A 15,919-nucleotide genomic window follows, 5' to 3' on the forward strand; every position below is an offset into this window, starting at 1 on the left:
TAACCTATTTGGGCCAGGCCAGTATTCACACAGTGTTGGGGAGGAGTGGCTGTAGCCAAAGCTCAGGGGCAGGTTTCACAGGGCTGCGGGTTCATATGTGTTTCAGCCTCTGCCCTGTCCTGTCTCTGAATCTGAGAGGAGAGTCTGGGGGTCTGTGGTGGAGTTTCCCAACCCCCAAGCTACCCTACTGGCCATGTGTGATGTGCTAAACTTGCAGGACATCCCCCACAGTGTATTGGACACTACAAAATCCTCCTCCTCATTCAGGGCCCATTTCTACCATCTCAAGTTCTGCCTGGGCAACACTAATCTCTTGAGTCTTATTTGGATGCCTTGGTTCAGAAAAGGCTAAAGTTTCCCAAACAAGGTCTCCATCCCCTAGTTTCTACTCTTCCTGCCTTAATGCTGTAACCTCTTTCATAGACTGTTGCTTTGGCTCCTTACCAGTCTCCTTTCTTCTGATCTCTTCATACTGTCCCTCAGCTTCTTCAGATCAAATGTTTGTCCATTCTTCAAAGCTCAATCATGGTGCCATCTTCCCTGATCTTTTCCACCAGAGTTAAAAGCTCTTGACTGGAAATTCTGCAAAGGCCTTTTCCACCTTTGTTATGGCATTTGTATTATGGCTCTGTGGGTTGGTCTGTGTCACCTCTGATGTCTGTGCCTTACTAAGTGCTTGAATGAGTGGATAAATGAGAGGCTAAAACATGGGTAGTTCTTACAGTGGTCTTCCTCTTCTCCATTACTGGGCAACTTCAAACTGCATTGAAGCCCCTTCTTGCCCTTTGCTTTTTTCTCTCAAGTTTTCTACTATCACTCTCCTTTCCTCTCCTATTTTTCCCATAGCCCAGCACATCACATGCAGAGGGAGGGGCTCCAGCCAGGGATGCTCTGTAGATGGCCAAGTAACATGCATGGAAGGTTCCAAAATTCTCCAGCTGGTCTGTAGTTCCTTACACCTCCAGAGGCAGGGTTCCTAGAACCTGTTTAGACTTCTTATCTAGAATGCGTTTAATCTTAGAATGGGACTCCCAAACCTGCCTTCTCTTCTTATATTTTAGAGACAATCTTGTGCAACTTATTTTTTCTCCTGTTTAGTCATTCATTCTTTCAATCAGAGGGTGCAATCTAGGGAGAACTTTTACCTTGGACTCTGAAGACCTGCATATAAGGTGGCATCCAAAGCATTGCACCTTGCTGAATCTAGGAATGTCCTCAGGATACTTCCTCTCCCTTACCCTTCACTCTGATTTTTTTTTTTTAATGATGAGCTAGAAAGAGTTGCTTTGAGGCTGAGTTATAGGAGCCCCTGGCAGTGGCAGCCTAACATGTGGTCGCTGTAGGCTCCTCTAAGTCACAGAAGTTGACAGTAAGATCTCAAGGAGAGTAAGAGAAAAAAGCATGTTCTTATTCTGGGAAGGGGATGGCAAGTTATTGAATGCCAGCAAAGCATTTCATGAAACCATGGGGCTGGGGTCTGACTCCAAGCACCTCCCAAAGACCTTGTCCCCTGGTCCTGCTCTTTTCATGGTCTACTAATGTTTGGATGTCTGCTTCTTAACAGAAGAGGGAACCGAAAACCAGGGCATCCGGCTGTGTCCTGGGCCTGAGATCGTGACTCTCACATTAACTATGCTCTTGCCTATCCTACCTGTGTCTGGGGTCTTCCTGTAAGTCTGATTCCATTTACCCAAATAGATCCCCTGTGCCTGACTGCTTCTCCTTTACTTTACAAGTGTTGACTCCGAACTTTCCCAGTGAGTGTTAATTCCAATTGAACAGACATTCTTTGAGTTTCCAAGAGGGTTGTTGTCCCTGTCTTCAAGAAGCCTTTAACTTTGTAGTGTAGCGAAGATACTTCTGCAAAAACAGACATGTAGAAAGTGCTAGTGGATCCTAGGTTAGTTCCAAATGACTAGAAGGGAAGAAGAAGGGCAGGTCTGGAAGGCTTTTTGGAGGAGATGACACTGAACTGGGCTTGAAGGATGAGATCAGAGGGAGATGGGTGGAGAAGGACCCACCTGTTGGGCAAAGGGAGGGACCAGCATTCCACTATGTCTCAAGTAGAAGTTGGAGAGAGATGAAGAAAGAGAAAATTATAAAGGAAGGTTGAAATGATGTCCCTGAGGATCTGCATGCCAACCTCAGAAGCCTAAACATTTTTGTAGAAAAATGTTGAGCCAGAGCAGAATTTTGAGTCAAGAAATGCTCAAATCTCACTCTGGGAGCTATCTTATCCCCAGTCAGTCACCAAATCTACATCCATAACCTCTTTAGAATCCGTCCAAGTCCCTCCATCCTTAGGGTCACCACAGTGTTTGTTCATGCCACCATCTTCTCTCACCTGCGAATGTGCTGCAGTGCCCTAATTTTCCAGTCTCTAGACTCCCCTCCTCCATGGCTGCTGCTGATATATTTTCAACCAGCAGCCACAATTGGCCACTGTCAGAGTGCAAATCCAGTTTCATCAGTTTCCTGCATTGAGACTTCCAAGAGCTTCGTGCTACCTCAAGATAAAGCCAAAATTCCTTTCATATTCCACACTGTCCCTTCCTGTCTTTTCCCATTCCTGTTGTAATCTCTAATTCTGCAATCCCTTTCTTCATGAGAATGCCTCCTTTGCTCATCACCTGGCCTGACCCCTGCAAGTGAGGGGTCAAGGTTCAGCTCACGTGTCATTCCTGGGGAGCCAGCCCTGTCACCCGTCCTATCATCTGGCTTCTTCAGCTCCCCAGGCTTCCTGTTGTTTTAACACTTATCACACAGTATTGAAATGCTATGTTGACTTATTTCCCCGCTACTCTCTGTTTTATTATAGGATCTGTATTCCCACAGAGCAAGTACTTGGAACTCAAAAAGGAAAAAGTTCTCTCAAAGGAATGAATGAACGTTCACTGCCTCTCTGGACCGATGTCTTCTGGCCCCCATGACACCCACACACTCTGGACAAGTTATATGCTTCTATTTCTTCTTCTCTTCTTCCTATTGCCTTTCTGTCCCTAATTCTGCCCAAAGAGGAGCTCTTGTGGTACAAGAGCTATGTGAAAGCCTAGAGTAAGGTACCAAACCACCAGCAGCAGTGGCCTCTGGGAATTAGGACAAGAGTTGATATTTTATTCTTTCCATTTATCTTTAGTTCATTAAATTTTATAATGGGAAATCATTCTTTTTTTAAGAGCTTAGTTTCAGTCAGAATAGCCAAATAGTATATACAGTAAACTATCATCTGTCTAAAAAAGAAAAGCAAAGACATATGTATAAAAGCTCTTTAGGAGCACACGTAAGAAATGCACAGTACCAATCATCTCCTTGGAGGGGAGCTGGGAGCCTAGGACCTGGAGAAACTTTTCACTCCCTCCCTAAGCACATTTTGGATTTTGAACCTCGTGAAAGTATTATCAATGCAATAAATAAATAAATAAAGCATAAACTGAAAGTAGCTAAGCTTGAATTCTACTCCATCAGGTAACTTAGCAAACCTTATCTTCTCCATATGGAAAATGGAGAAACATGCCGACATCACAGGGTTGTTTCAGGGAATGGAAGGCAGCCAAGCTCCGAGGCGCCACACCCAGGCAAGGACAGGCTGTGGCCTTCTCATTCCACCCATCCTTCCCTGGCTCACCCCTTCTCCTCTAAATGAAGCTGTCAAAGCCAAACCCTGTGTCTGCCAACACCCCCCACCCCCCCACCCCCCCGCTGGAAGTGCCTAGCTTGACCCTCTGCCCATTGGAACCCATCTAATAGCATGAAGGAAAAGCCACACTTTGAGGATCTGGGCATTTCAAAGAAGCCAGCAGCTCTTTTTGTTTTCTCGGGCTCTCAGCTTGCCAGCTAGTTCCACACATTAAAAATATTGTGGGTCAGCTCTGCAGTTTTCAACCATAGATTCATTTTGTTTCGTGACTACTTCCTTATGATAGCTCTGGGAAAAACTGCACTGGGCCGAGACCCAAACCACGTTCCTGGCATTGCAAGCTACGTTCAAGATGGTGTCTTCAGTTAGTAATCATGAAAGACGTTGAAATCTCCTGCAACTTACTAGGAATTGGTCTGGAAAAAAAAAAAGAAAGACTGTTTGGATTGAGTTTCTGAAGGGCTGTCATCACCATGACCTTCAAGCTGTTTGAGGCAGGAAGAGGAGCTTAATTTACCATGTTTCTGCCTGTTCAAATAGCCCTGCTTTTCTCTGCAGCCCTGTAGATTTTTTCTCCTGGATGTGGATATATATTGAGTATTGACGAGATGTGTGATGCCGCAGGAGGTACTTGCTTTGTTGCCTGGGATAGGATTACCAAACTTGGCAAATAAAAATACAAGATTCTAGTTAAATCAATGTTCCAGATTAACAATGAGTACATTTTTAGCATAAGTATGTCCCATGCAGTATTTGCATACTTATACTGAAAATCATCCAGTGTTGATCTGAAATTCTGCTCTAACCGAGTATTCTGTATTTTATCTGGCATCCTTGCCCGTGAAAGACACAGGGAGAATCCTTGTTAGCTCTATGGAGGGGACAGCGAGTCCTGTTTCTCTTGCTGTCTGGCCTGGTCCTCTTTCTTTAAGCCAGCCCTCCACCCCTGGGCCACAAGATCAGAATCCAAAGGGACAAGACCCCAGCACGCTTGCTTTGTCACACCTTCTCTTTTGAACACCCTGTCCTGTTCTCCTAGGCTCCTGTTCTGCCTGGACCTTGTCACCATCCCATAGAGCTCCTTTGGGTTGCCTTACCCCCTCTTCAGCAACAGACACACCTTCCCCCATGAGTGTCTTCTGTGTTCATTCGGGCTCTCACCAGATTTGGCCTGTCCTTTTAAGATGAATCTACCTGGATCCAGCTCAGAGAGGAATTTGGTAAAAATGCTGTCAATCCAGAAGCCCTATTTCCATGAAGCCAGTTGCTTTCATTGAGACTGTTGTCTGAAGGTGTGAATGAATTCTGGAGGCAGGAGTACGTGTGTAACTGTGCTGAATTCCACCCAACGCCACCTCTGGTGGGCTTGATCTGTGTTGGACAGGTGGTGATGGGGTGCACTTCCTACAGTTTCTTGTCCAGTAGGTGAATCCTCAATAGAGTCTGGGCCAGAGACCTTAGAAAGAACCAGAAAACAGAAATCAAATCACTTTTGAGCCACTTCATGATGCCAGATGCCCTGCTGGCTCCCAGAGACCCAGGCTCAGTTATTGATTTTGTGTACACTTGTGACTTCCACTGCTTTGACGTGGCCCTGTGCTCCCTTTCAGTGAGAGGCCATATGTACAGAGCCATCTCAACAGCTGGTGGTCACCAACATGGTGTGCAAAGCTGCCCTCTGTGGCTAATATTATGCTACCGAGGACATAAAATACCAAACTCTATGTTGGACTATCTAGGACTGCTGTAATGAAGTATCACAAATTTATTGTCTCACCACTCTAGAAGATGGAAGTAAAAAATCCAGGTGTCTGCCAGGCCGTGCTCCTTCTGAGACCTATAGGGAGGAATCCTTCCTTGGCTTTTTTGGATTTCTGGTGGATTGCTGGCCATCTTTGGTGTTCCTTGGCTTACAGACATATCACTCCAATTTTCCATCTGTGTGCAGCCTCCAACGTGTGTTGTGTCAGCCAAATGCTCTCCATGGACGTGTATTTTAACAGGAATTGGTTGGTTGCTAATAAATAAAAATAGGAAAAGCTCAATACAAAAATCTGGACTTCTACGGGCCTTGGTAATTGTGACCACAGTTTAGGCTTTGTTAGAGAGCAGGTGACAGACTTGTCACACACCAGGGCAAACGAGTTTGCCATATCCTTTTCCAAGGACAAGCACAGAAAAAAGCTGGGAGAAACAGGCTCTGGGCCTTTGAGGTAGGACATGAGGGGAAATAGCACCATACAGCGAGGTTGAGGAAAGGCTGAGAGGTAGGCTCTGAAGGCCTTTTGGGGCCGGGTGTTTTCACATGCAGACCTAGACCTCAGACTCTTTACTTTGTGGCACTGGGCAGTGATCCCAACACTCAAATCAGCGGTCCTGACTCCTTCCAGACCTCAGCACAACCATTGGTCCAGCTTCTCAAGGATTTCCTATTTCTCTGGCAATTTCCTCAATCACCAGAAAAGGATTTTTGAAGGATATTTTTGGAGACTTTTATAATCCATACAAGTTTTGGCTAAGGAAGTGTTTGTTGTGATTCCTGGCTATGCATATGTCCATCTGGTTTCACATGGTTTCTGTGTCTATCCTCACCCTGCAAGTTAATTACAGTTCTAATTTTCAGTAATATTTCTCACATGTGCAATCTTTCTACTACTTAGAGCCTCTGCTGAGAAGAGTTCCACAAATTGCCGTCTGTGTTTATTTTTCTGTTTATAGAGCAGAGTGTGCACATCCTTGGGCCAAGACAATACTGTAGCTAAAACTCTACTTCCTAGTTTGCTCAAAATTTTTATTTTCCTGGTTAAGAACCATTGTTTTCTTAATTTTTAGAAAAGGTTTTATTTATTCATTTGAGAGAGCACGAGGAGGGGAGCAGCAGAGGGAGGAGAAGCAGACTCCCCATCCTGAGCAGGGAGGCCTATGAGAAGCTTGATTCCAGGGCCTTGAAATCATGACCTGAGGCAAAGGCAGATGCTTAACCAGCTGAGCCATCCACAGGCCCCCTTAATTTTTTTTTTTTTAACTTCCACTACTGACACATAGCATTTGGCTTTTTTAGGGCTCTTTTCTATAATGCTACTCATGTTTTTAAAAAAAATTTAAGTATAATATATACACAAGCTAAAAGTTATCATCCTTTCATGAGAGTTGGATTGAGAAGAGCATACTGAGTTTCAGTTGCTGGGTGGTCAGCAAGAGAGGATTTCTGGGAGTGCCAAAGTTCTGGGTTTTTGTGGCCAGATGCACTCAGGTGACCCTGTGTGATAGACATCACAATCATCAATGTGTTGGAAGCAGGATGGCCAGAGCTCAGAGCCCAAGGAGCTTGCCCACGGCCACTCAGCTCTGACAATAGCAAAGAAAGACTTTGAACTCAGGTCTCTATCACATCAAAGCTTACTCCTTCACAAGTGTGCTCTCTTGCCTTCTGGCCAGATGACTGCTTGCCATGTACATCACTACTCAAGATCTTAGAGGGAGCACACTTTTTTGTGGAGAAGCTGGTGGTGGGGAGTTAAGAGGACACATTTATACTTTATCTGCTCATGTTTTATTTGGCTTTGATCCAGTGCCCATTTATTATCTTGATAATTTTTTAAATTTTATTTATTTATTTGACAGAAAGAAAGTGCGCATAAGCATGCAGAGCAACATGCAGAAGCAGAGGTAGAAGCAGGCTCCCCATGGAGCAGGGAACCCAATGTGGGACTCCATCCCAGGACCCCGGGGATCATGACCTGAGCCAAAGGCAGACGTTTAATCAACTGAAGCACCCAGGTGCCCCTACCATGGTAATTTTTAAGAACCAATAAAATATTAAAATCAATCAATAAGTAAAAATAAAGATTTGAAGCCTAAAAGAAAATTAAAGAAACAGAGAGACTCAGCAAAACCACATTTCTCCATGTTGTCAACTTTTATAATTCTTTTTTTTTTTTAAGATTTTATTTATTTATTCATGAGGACACAGAGAGAGATAGAGAGAGGCAGAGACACTGGCAGCAGGAGAAGCAGGCTCCATGCGGGAGCCTGATATAGAACTCCATCCCGCGTCTCCAGGATCACACTGTGGGCCAAAGGCAGGTGCTAAAGCACTGAGCCACCCAGGGATCCCAATGTTTATAATTCTTATACATTTTTGAGAATAGTCAAAAGTGCCATTATAAATCAATGGATGCTGGGAGTCTGGTATTAACTTAGCTGGGTTTTGTCTGGTGTATATGATTGCTTACCTCATGACTTTTTGGGGTATATTTTATAACTATGCATACATAAAGGATGGCAAGCCCCTTCAGAACACTGAAACTCTGTTCTCATTACACGTTTTGCCAACTGTTCTTGGTGGCATCTTGTGCAAATTATGTAAACATCCTCATCATGGGGGCACCTGGGTGGCTCAGCAGTTGAGTGTCTGCCTTCGGCCCAGGGTGTGATCCTGGAGACCCCAGGATCATGTCCCACATGGGGCTCCCCTCAGTGAACCTGCTTCTCTCTCTGCCTATGTCTCTGCCTTTCTCTCTCTGTGTCTCTCATGAATAAATAAATAAAATCTTTTAAAAATACAATAAAAAGGGATCCCTGGGTGGCGCAGCGGTTTGGCGCCTGCCTTTGGCCCAGGGCGCGATCCTGGAGACCCGGGATCGAATCCCACGTCAGGCTCCCAGTGCATGGAGCCTGCTTCTCCCTCTGCCTATGTCTCTGCGCCTCTCTCTCTCTCTCCCTCTGTGACTATCATAAATAAATAAATAAAAATAAATAAAAAAAAGAAATGTTATGTCTTGAAGCCAAGTATACATATTGCTTTGATGAAAATAAAAAGAACAAAAAAGAGAAAGGTACTGTGATATTCAAACAGAGAACTGGCATTGTAAAGTACTTTTGTTTAGAAGGATGAGCCAGCATCTTCGTGTGAGGTGGAAAATGGTCTGAAGGTTTTTTGTTTTGTTTTTAAGATTTTATTTATTCATGAGAGAGAGACAGAGAGACGGAGAGGCAGAGACGCAGGCAGAGGGAGAAGCAGGCTCCGGGCAGGGAGCGGGGCGCGGGACTCCCTCGGGGTCTCCAGGATCGCGCCCTGGGCCGCAGGCGGCGCTAAGCCGCGGAGCCACCCAGGTTTCCCGGTTTGAAGGTTTTTATCCTGCTCCTTTGTTTGAAAGGATTGGGAGCAGCCATCTCGCTGGCTGCAGTGAGGGTCAGGCCACGACCACGCGTTCTCTCGGGATGGGAGCGGCGCCGTCTCTGGGGTCCTGTTACCACCTGCGGCTCCCGGCCTCCGGGCTCCCCCGACCCCTAACACCCGCATCTGCATCCACACGCGATACTTGTTGCTGGAAGCAGCATCCGGAGCTGCCTCTGGTCCAGAGTCAGAGCCGAGAGCCCTGCGGGCAGGCGCAGCGCGGAGGCAAGGACCACGAGGCGCGGCGCGCGGGCGCAGGTCCCGGCTTAGGGCGGCTGGAGCCGAGCGCGAGGACCGGCCGGCGGGGGGCGCCACGGACGCGGAGCCTGCAGCGCCACGGGGCGGGGCGGGGCGCGGGGCCAGGCCGGTCCTCCGCCCGGTGCTCGCGGCTGCCTGCGGGCCCGCGGGGGCCGCGGGGCTGCGCTCCCCCGGGCTCGTCTCGCGGCTGCCCCACGCCCGCCGGGCCGCGGGCCGGAGCGCGGAGAGGAGGCCCGCGGCGCTGCAGGACGCTGTGAGTGAGAGCGGCCGGCACCGGAGGACCCCGCGAAGCGACCTCACGCCCCGGGAGGGTTTGCTTCCCCGGTGCGGAGGAGAAGCGACCGACCCACGGCACTGCGTTCGTTTTCAGCGTGCAGCGTGATGATCTGATATTCGTGCCTGTTGTGCCTGTGTGGGACGATCGACACAGTAAGTTCCTCTACTGCCCATCGCCCCACGTGGTTACTCTTTCATTCGCGAATTGAATTGTCGGCAAGTCTGTCTCCCATGTGGCGGTTTCCCTGCTGCGGGCGCTTGCGGACACCCGTGGACTCCCGTGAGCGCAGGAGAGCCTGCCCCCCCCCCGTGGAAACATGGTTGCGAGTGATGGAAGCCACTTGGTGGCAGACAGGAGAGACAGGGAGGGGGCCCCCGAGTGGGTGCCCAGGTGTGGCCTGGGGCCCGGGTCACGGGTCTGGGGAGCTCTGGCAGGCAGATCTGGACTCCCTGCGTGCTCACAGCCAGAGCGGCTCGGAGAGACGCGGGCTCCTGCCTTCCCTCCTCACCCCCCACCCAGGGCGTGAGGCTGGGGACGGAGCCTGAGCCAGGTCCCTCACACTGCTGCTCCAGAAAGCCGGGCACTGGCTGGGAACGCTGCCGGGAATGTGGACTGGCCAAGCAGTGCCCGGCGTGACCCACACTTGAAAGCCAAAAAAGAGATTTTTTTTCCCCCAATAGAAGGAGCTAAAAAGGAACATGCTAACATGGGACCTGGGTATAACCAGATATGTTCCTTGTTCCCTGCTCCCGCATACTTCGTTGATTGATCACTCACCACGGCTGTGTTCTGGATTCAGGCTTTCCCCTGGGGACTTGGGCAATCACAGTTCCGAGGGTTAAAGCAAAGAAACATTGCACTCATGGGTACCTCGAGGCAGCTTGAAGCGAAAAGAGAAAGCTGGGTCCTCCTTGTCAAGCTGACAACGGAGTACAAAAAACCCCGTCCACAGAGAACCTGACTGAAGGGCGGTCATGTGTATCAGACCTTATTCCTCCCCACCCCTACCTCGATCAGGTCCCCAGAGCAAAAAACACCAGCAGAGCGACAATGTGGGTAGCTTACAGAGTTATGAACAAAAATTCAAACAAGATTTTCAAGTCTGCCTGGACCCAGCCCTACTTTATGCTACTTCCCAAGTGATTAAATCCATGATTCCCAGCCCTGGTGTGAGGACAAACCCCCCGCCCCCGCCCCGCCCCGGCCCGCCCCGGCCCGCCCGGGCCCGCCCAGGTGTCTATTTCAAGGGCAATTGTGAAATACTAAAAATAATGTGAGGCCCTTGCACTTGAAAACAAGCTCACACCCTGCATTCCCTAAAAGCACTCACTTTTAGAAGAGAAAGAGATTGAGAAATCCAGTAAACAACACTCATCCATCCAACTCCAATAGGCTGCTACAGCAATCAAAGCACCACTTTATATTTGGGTGACACTTTGTGGCTTTGCGGACACTTTTTGATGACTGGGTTTAGTGGCTAAACGTATAAATTAATACAAAAGATGATTGTTCCAGCCTCAACATTTCACTGAGGTGGAACTAGAGGCATGGCCTTCCTCGGGCACAAAGCCATTGCTACATCCTAACTCGTCTGTAGATCCAGCCCGTCAGCCGCTAGCAGAGTCCATGTCAGGACAGAGGCTTGGTCAGCAGCGGAGCAGTCGGGGGTGACAGCACAGTGAGGGGCCATCATCCGCGAGAAGGAAGGGGCATGGCTCTGGCTGCCTTTCCCACTGGGCTGAGCCCCTCTGTGGCTTGAAATCCCAGGAGCAGGAGCAGATGGACAGGTCCAGAGGAAGGAGTCCTCAGCCAGTCCTTTCTCTGGTCGACCGTATAAATTTGGATGGTTACCATTCTTGTTTCACAATGGGAAAAGGGAGGCATTTGGCCCCACATAATGATGTCTTTGTCCAGGACGGTGCCTGTCAATGCAGTCGACCTCATGGTTGTTGGTCTGGATGTGCCTCCCCTGTATGGCATCCCCAGAGTCCTGGAGAGGCCTGGGCCCCAGGACAGGGACGTGGTGGGTGGGGCCTGAGTAGTGCTTGGCCAGCTCCTCCAAGCAACTGCTCTGGGCCTTCACTTCAAGGTCTGCAGAGTGCTCACATTCCTTGCAGTCACTCGCAGGGACTACTGTCATTTCTAAAATTCTAGATGAAGACACGGAGTCTCAGAGCAGCAGGTAAGAAGGCAAAGGAACCCGCTTCCTGGGCTGCTATCCCCAGAGCTGCTCCCCCACTGCTGGGCACCTTGGTTTGCAGCCCAAGACGGGGAGCAGGAATCATGTTCTGAGAGTGACAAGGCCCTCCAAGCGCCCCTGAGGCAGCAGTCTGCTACTAAGGGCACTGATCATGTGGTGGCCATTACTGCAGGCCCTTAGTCCCTCACGGTAGGGAGGGAGGGTATGCATCTTCCTGTTTTGCAGATGAGGGTGCTCAGAAGCTCGGAAGCTCGGAAGCTCGTGAGCAGCAAGGCCCAGGCTGAAATCTGGGGCTATTCATTGCAAATTTCACACTCCTACCAGGCTGGCTGGACTGCTGCCCCTGGAACATCCCTAGAACCGAGGTGGGTTCAAAGACACTACTCCCACGGGGGCATCTGCACCCATGATAAGTTGATTTTTTTTTTAAGACAATGACATGGAAATGGGAGACTGGAGAGCAAACCTGGTATTAAAGACAATAAATACAAGACAAAAACTGAAGAAGCAGTATGTGTAATGGGGACACAGCTCGGTGAGGGGCACGGAGGTCTTCTGCTTTGCTAAGCAGTTTCATCCGTCCCTCTTCTTGCCCCTGGCTTCACCCTGTGCAGCCTTGGGCCAACGTGGCCCCTCCTCCCGAGGTCTGCACCGGGTGCTCCACTTCCCCTGCGATGCCCCGGGGACAGGACGGCCGGGGGTCATGACAGGAGTGCCACCTGCCACTGAGCACAGGACCACAGCCAGAGGGACTGCTCAAAGGGCTGACAAGTGAGGAAGAGACATAATTAGTGAGAGCTCAGCCATTTGCCTCCAGAAGTCTAGCCCAAAGGGGTACATGGAGTGTTTAAAGAGTGAGTTAGAACTGAAAACACAAAAGAGCATTTTACAACAGTCCATGTGACTGCAGGTTGACATTCACACATGCTATGTACAAATGTACTAAATACAATTTCCCAATCCATAGGTGATAGTAGGCAAATTAATAATTTCAACAATCATAATGGCTGTATTTAACAAACAGATATGCTCCTAGAGTTTGGCATTGTTTATTTGTATTTTGGGGAGTTACAGCTACAGCCACAGAAGTCCATCAGGATTCACTTTATCAACTCGGAGACTGAGTGTTATATCATTTTATACCTTACTTCAAAAACCTAGAATTAAAAAAATTTAAAATACAAAAGCACATTTCAGAATAATCTTTATATCCTTTATTTCCTCTTTAGATCTACCATATCTGGCTGTATACTTTAAACTTATTTCAGTGTTTTCCATGTGTAATTAAATCTAAAAAAAAAAAAAAGGCCTCCCTCAGGGTATACTATACATTATAGAGTTTTATTATCATTCTGTATTCCCACTGACACACAATTCCAAAAAGGAAAATCTGGGATCTGAAGTCTACTTCATTTTCTGCATTTGTCATAAAAAGCAAATGTCCATTTTCATTTGGGAAATGGGTTACATTTTATTTTTATTTTTTGAGATTACAGTTTGAAAATCAGATTAAAAGATGCAGTGTTGTCACAGTTTATATGTAGCTTCAAACAGAAGAATGTTCTTAATGTTATCTTTTATCTCATGCTCATTTATTAGTTTCTATGACCAGGTTTAGGTGGAAATAAAACTTCTGGAAATTATGTCATCAAAAATAATGTACCATGCATTCTTTAGTATAAACTTTCAAGAGTCAAGAATGGTCTCTAAATTTCCATTTTTCTGCCAGGGTCCTGGCAGTTTGCAACAAGCATATGATATTTGGTTCATACTATATATACTGTTTTACAAGGATTCAGGCAAATTCAGGTGACACGCATCTTTAAGAGCCTTACAGCCTTCTGCTACTAAAGAATACAGACAAGGCTACGTGGGTAATTTCTGACGCTGTAGTTAACCTGCATGGATGGCAGCGCTGCACTTCCACCAGCTCAGGTTAAAACTTTGGAATCATTCTTGACTCCTTTCTCTGGTTCACCTTCTGCATCCAAATCCACCAGGATGTGCTTTTGACTCACCCCACTGAATCGATCCAGAATCTCCCTGTTTCCCCTGCCGTCCTGAGGTGAGCGCCCACCACTCTGGTCCACCTGCCCAGGTGCTGGTCCGTTTTCAGTCTCTTTTGCACTTGGCAGCCCAGTGGCCCTCTCAGAACGTGAGCCAGCCTTGCTATCCTGCTCTAAGCCCTCCCACAGCCACATCACCCAGAGGAAAAGCCAAGGTCTTTCCCTGCAGAGGCCCCCAGGCCCGCACAGCGCACTCCCTTGCCTCTCGCACCCGCAGCTCCTGCCACACTGCCCTCTGTCACTCTACTCCAGCTGCCAGGACCCCCTTTGTCCTCAGATCCCAGCACGCTCTGGCCTCCAGGCCTTTGCTACCTGTAGCTGCTCCGGGCTATTCATTCCACTTGTTCCTTCAACCCCTGCAACTGTTTACCTAAATATACCTTCTCAGTGAAGCCTGTCCTAAATATTCCTGTTTAGAATGGTAAGCCCCTCCCTGGAACAATGCCACATCTCCCCTACCCTCCTCTCCTTCTCTTCCCATGACCCTTATCATCTTTGGGCACACTATCCAAGTGGCCTGTATTTATTGTTTGATTTCTGCCTTTGCTGTCATGTACGTTCCTTGAAGGCAGCAGGTTTTGTTCTGTTCATTGATGCATCGCAAAACTCTAGAATAGTCCCTGGTCCATAGTTGGCACTCGGTAAATATATGTTGGAGGGATCAGTGCGATGCCTCAGTCTACCTAACAGAGCAATGTCACATGGCTGCAAGGGTGAAGCTCTTTCCCCCTGCCCCCCAACCCCCACGGGCCACAGCTCAATCACACTGAACACTACCAGTGTTCCCGTCTCTTCTGGGCTGAGGTCTACTGTCTTATAGATGCATTTATGGAGTGCCTGTTAGGCTTTTGTTTTTCTTTTCCTTTTTAGCACATTTAATTATCACCATCTCCACCTTTTAAATCTTTAAAAGCAATTTCAGTACCATGGTAAATTAAAACATTTTTTCTCACATGGCTAATTTATTCTGATGTGAGTGCTTTTCCAGGTTTACAATTGAGGCCAATCTCACAAGTAGACCACGTAGGTAGTCTCAAACAGTTGGAAGGATTGAAGTGGGCCCCAAATATCTTCCTCCTGGCAGCATGCTCCACCATGAAGTTAATTGGGGGTGAAGGGGTGCTTACTGAAGTTTGTGATGACTTCCAACTGGGAAGGTACATCCTTTTTTTTTTTTATTTATGATAGTCACACACAGAGAGAGAGAGAGAGAGAGAGAGGCAGAGACACAGGCAGAGGGAGAAGCAGGCTCCACGCACCAGGAGCCTGATGTGGGATTCGATCCCAGGTCTCCAGGTTTGCGCCCTGGGCCAAAGGCAGGTGCCAAACCGCTGCGCCACCCAGGGATCCCGGGAAGGTACATCCTGACTGTTCACTTATTTAGCTACAACCTAAATGGTGGGAAATATATGGAAATACATTATAAGAACGACAAAGTTGGAAACATAAAAAAGCACGTTATAGCAAAAGCTCATTGACGACAGGTGTGACGTTCATACGTCCTGTGTACAATTGTTCCTCTAGATGCCCTTCAGAATGGAACGTCAGTATCTAGTCAGCTGAAGAAAGGAAAAGACTCTATATGCCCAAGACCCAAAAGGCTAGAGGCAACTGTGCTGGACCCTCTGCCAACCTTCCCATGTTCCTTGAGGACTGACTGTGGCTCCAACTCTGACTCCACGGGAAGGCTCAGTTCAAGAGAAAGTTCGCTTTAGGACAGCAATCACTTACTAGGGAAATAGAAAAAGCTCGGTTTACATTTTTAAAGAAAATCACTTCATGACAGAGATAAGTGCAAGACTTTTTTTGTTTGTTTTTAAAAAGATTTTATTTATCTGAGGCAGAGAGAAAGAGAGAGAGAATGAGCAGGGGGAGGGACAGAGGGAGAAGTGGATGCCTCCTGAGCAGGGAGCCAGATGGCAGACTCCATCCCAGGACCTGAGATGATGACCTGAGCCGAAGGCAGATGCTCATCCCAGGCACCCCAAGAGTTTTTGTTTCGAGGATTTTCCCCTATATCTGTGAACTGGGAAGTTACTGTGAATGAGTTGTCTGGCCCCCAAGGTGGGGTGAGAGCAGGCCTTCTGCTTTCCTACCATAGGCACAGGCAGTAGACTCCTATACAAATGAGAAACGGAACAGCTTGGGGCCTGGTACTCAGACACACAGATTAGGGAGCGGTGATGGGGAAGACATTTCCCTCACCCCGTGTGACCACGGTGTACAGAGCATAACCTCTCTGTCCCCCTCTGGAGTGGGGGGTATGCAGAGGCTGATGCACACAGCAAAGCGCTGAGCCCTG

At 47.9% G+C, this 15,919-nt stretch overlaps 2 long non-coding RNA genes across 3 annotated transcripts in view; one reads left to right on the forward strand and one right to left on the reverse strand.

The window, feature by feature from the left end:
- Nucleotides 1-3,717: 3,717 nt before the first annotated feature.
- Nucleotides 3,718-10,540, reverse strand: LOC129499046 (uncharacterized). The gene is made up of 3 exons (XR_008662291.1): nucleotides 10,129-10,540; nucleotides 5,415-5,654; nucleotides 3,718-5,093 (listed from the first exon to the last, which is right to left on the reverse strand). It is a non-coding gene; the product is annotated as an uncharacterized LOC129499046 (long non-coding RNA).
- LOC129499045 (uncharacterized) overlaps nucleotides 9,193-15,919 on the forward strand; it is a 30,019-nt gene continuing 23,292 nt past the window's right edge. Inside the window, exons 1-2 of one of the 2 annotated variants that reach the window (XR_008662290.1) lie at nucleotides 9,193-9,503; nucleotides 11,745-11,916. This is a non-coding gene — a long non-coding RNA (uncharacterized LOC129499045). The remainder of the gene's footprint in view (nucleotides 9,504-11,744; nucleotides 11,917-15,919) is intronic. The other variant, XR_008662289.1, reaches the window with a different exon arrangement.

The sequence above is a fragment of the Nyctereutes procyonoides genome, unplaced genomic scaffold, assembly GCF_905146905.1.
Source record: "Nyctereutes procyonoides isolate TBG_1078 unplaced genomic scaffold, NYPRO_anot_genome, whole genome shotgun sequence".
NCBI lineage: Eukaryota > Metazoa > Chordata > Mammalia > Carnivora > Canidae > Nyctereutes > Nyctereutes procyonoides.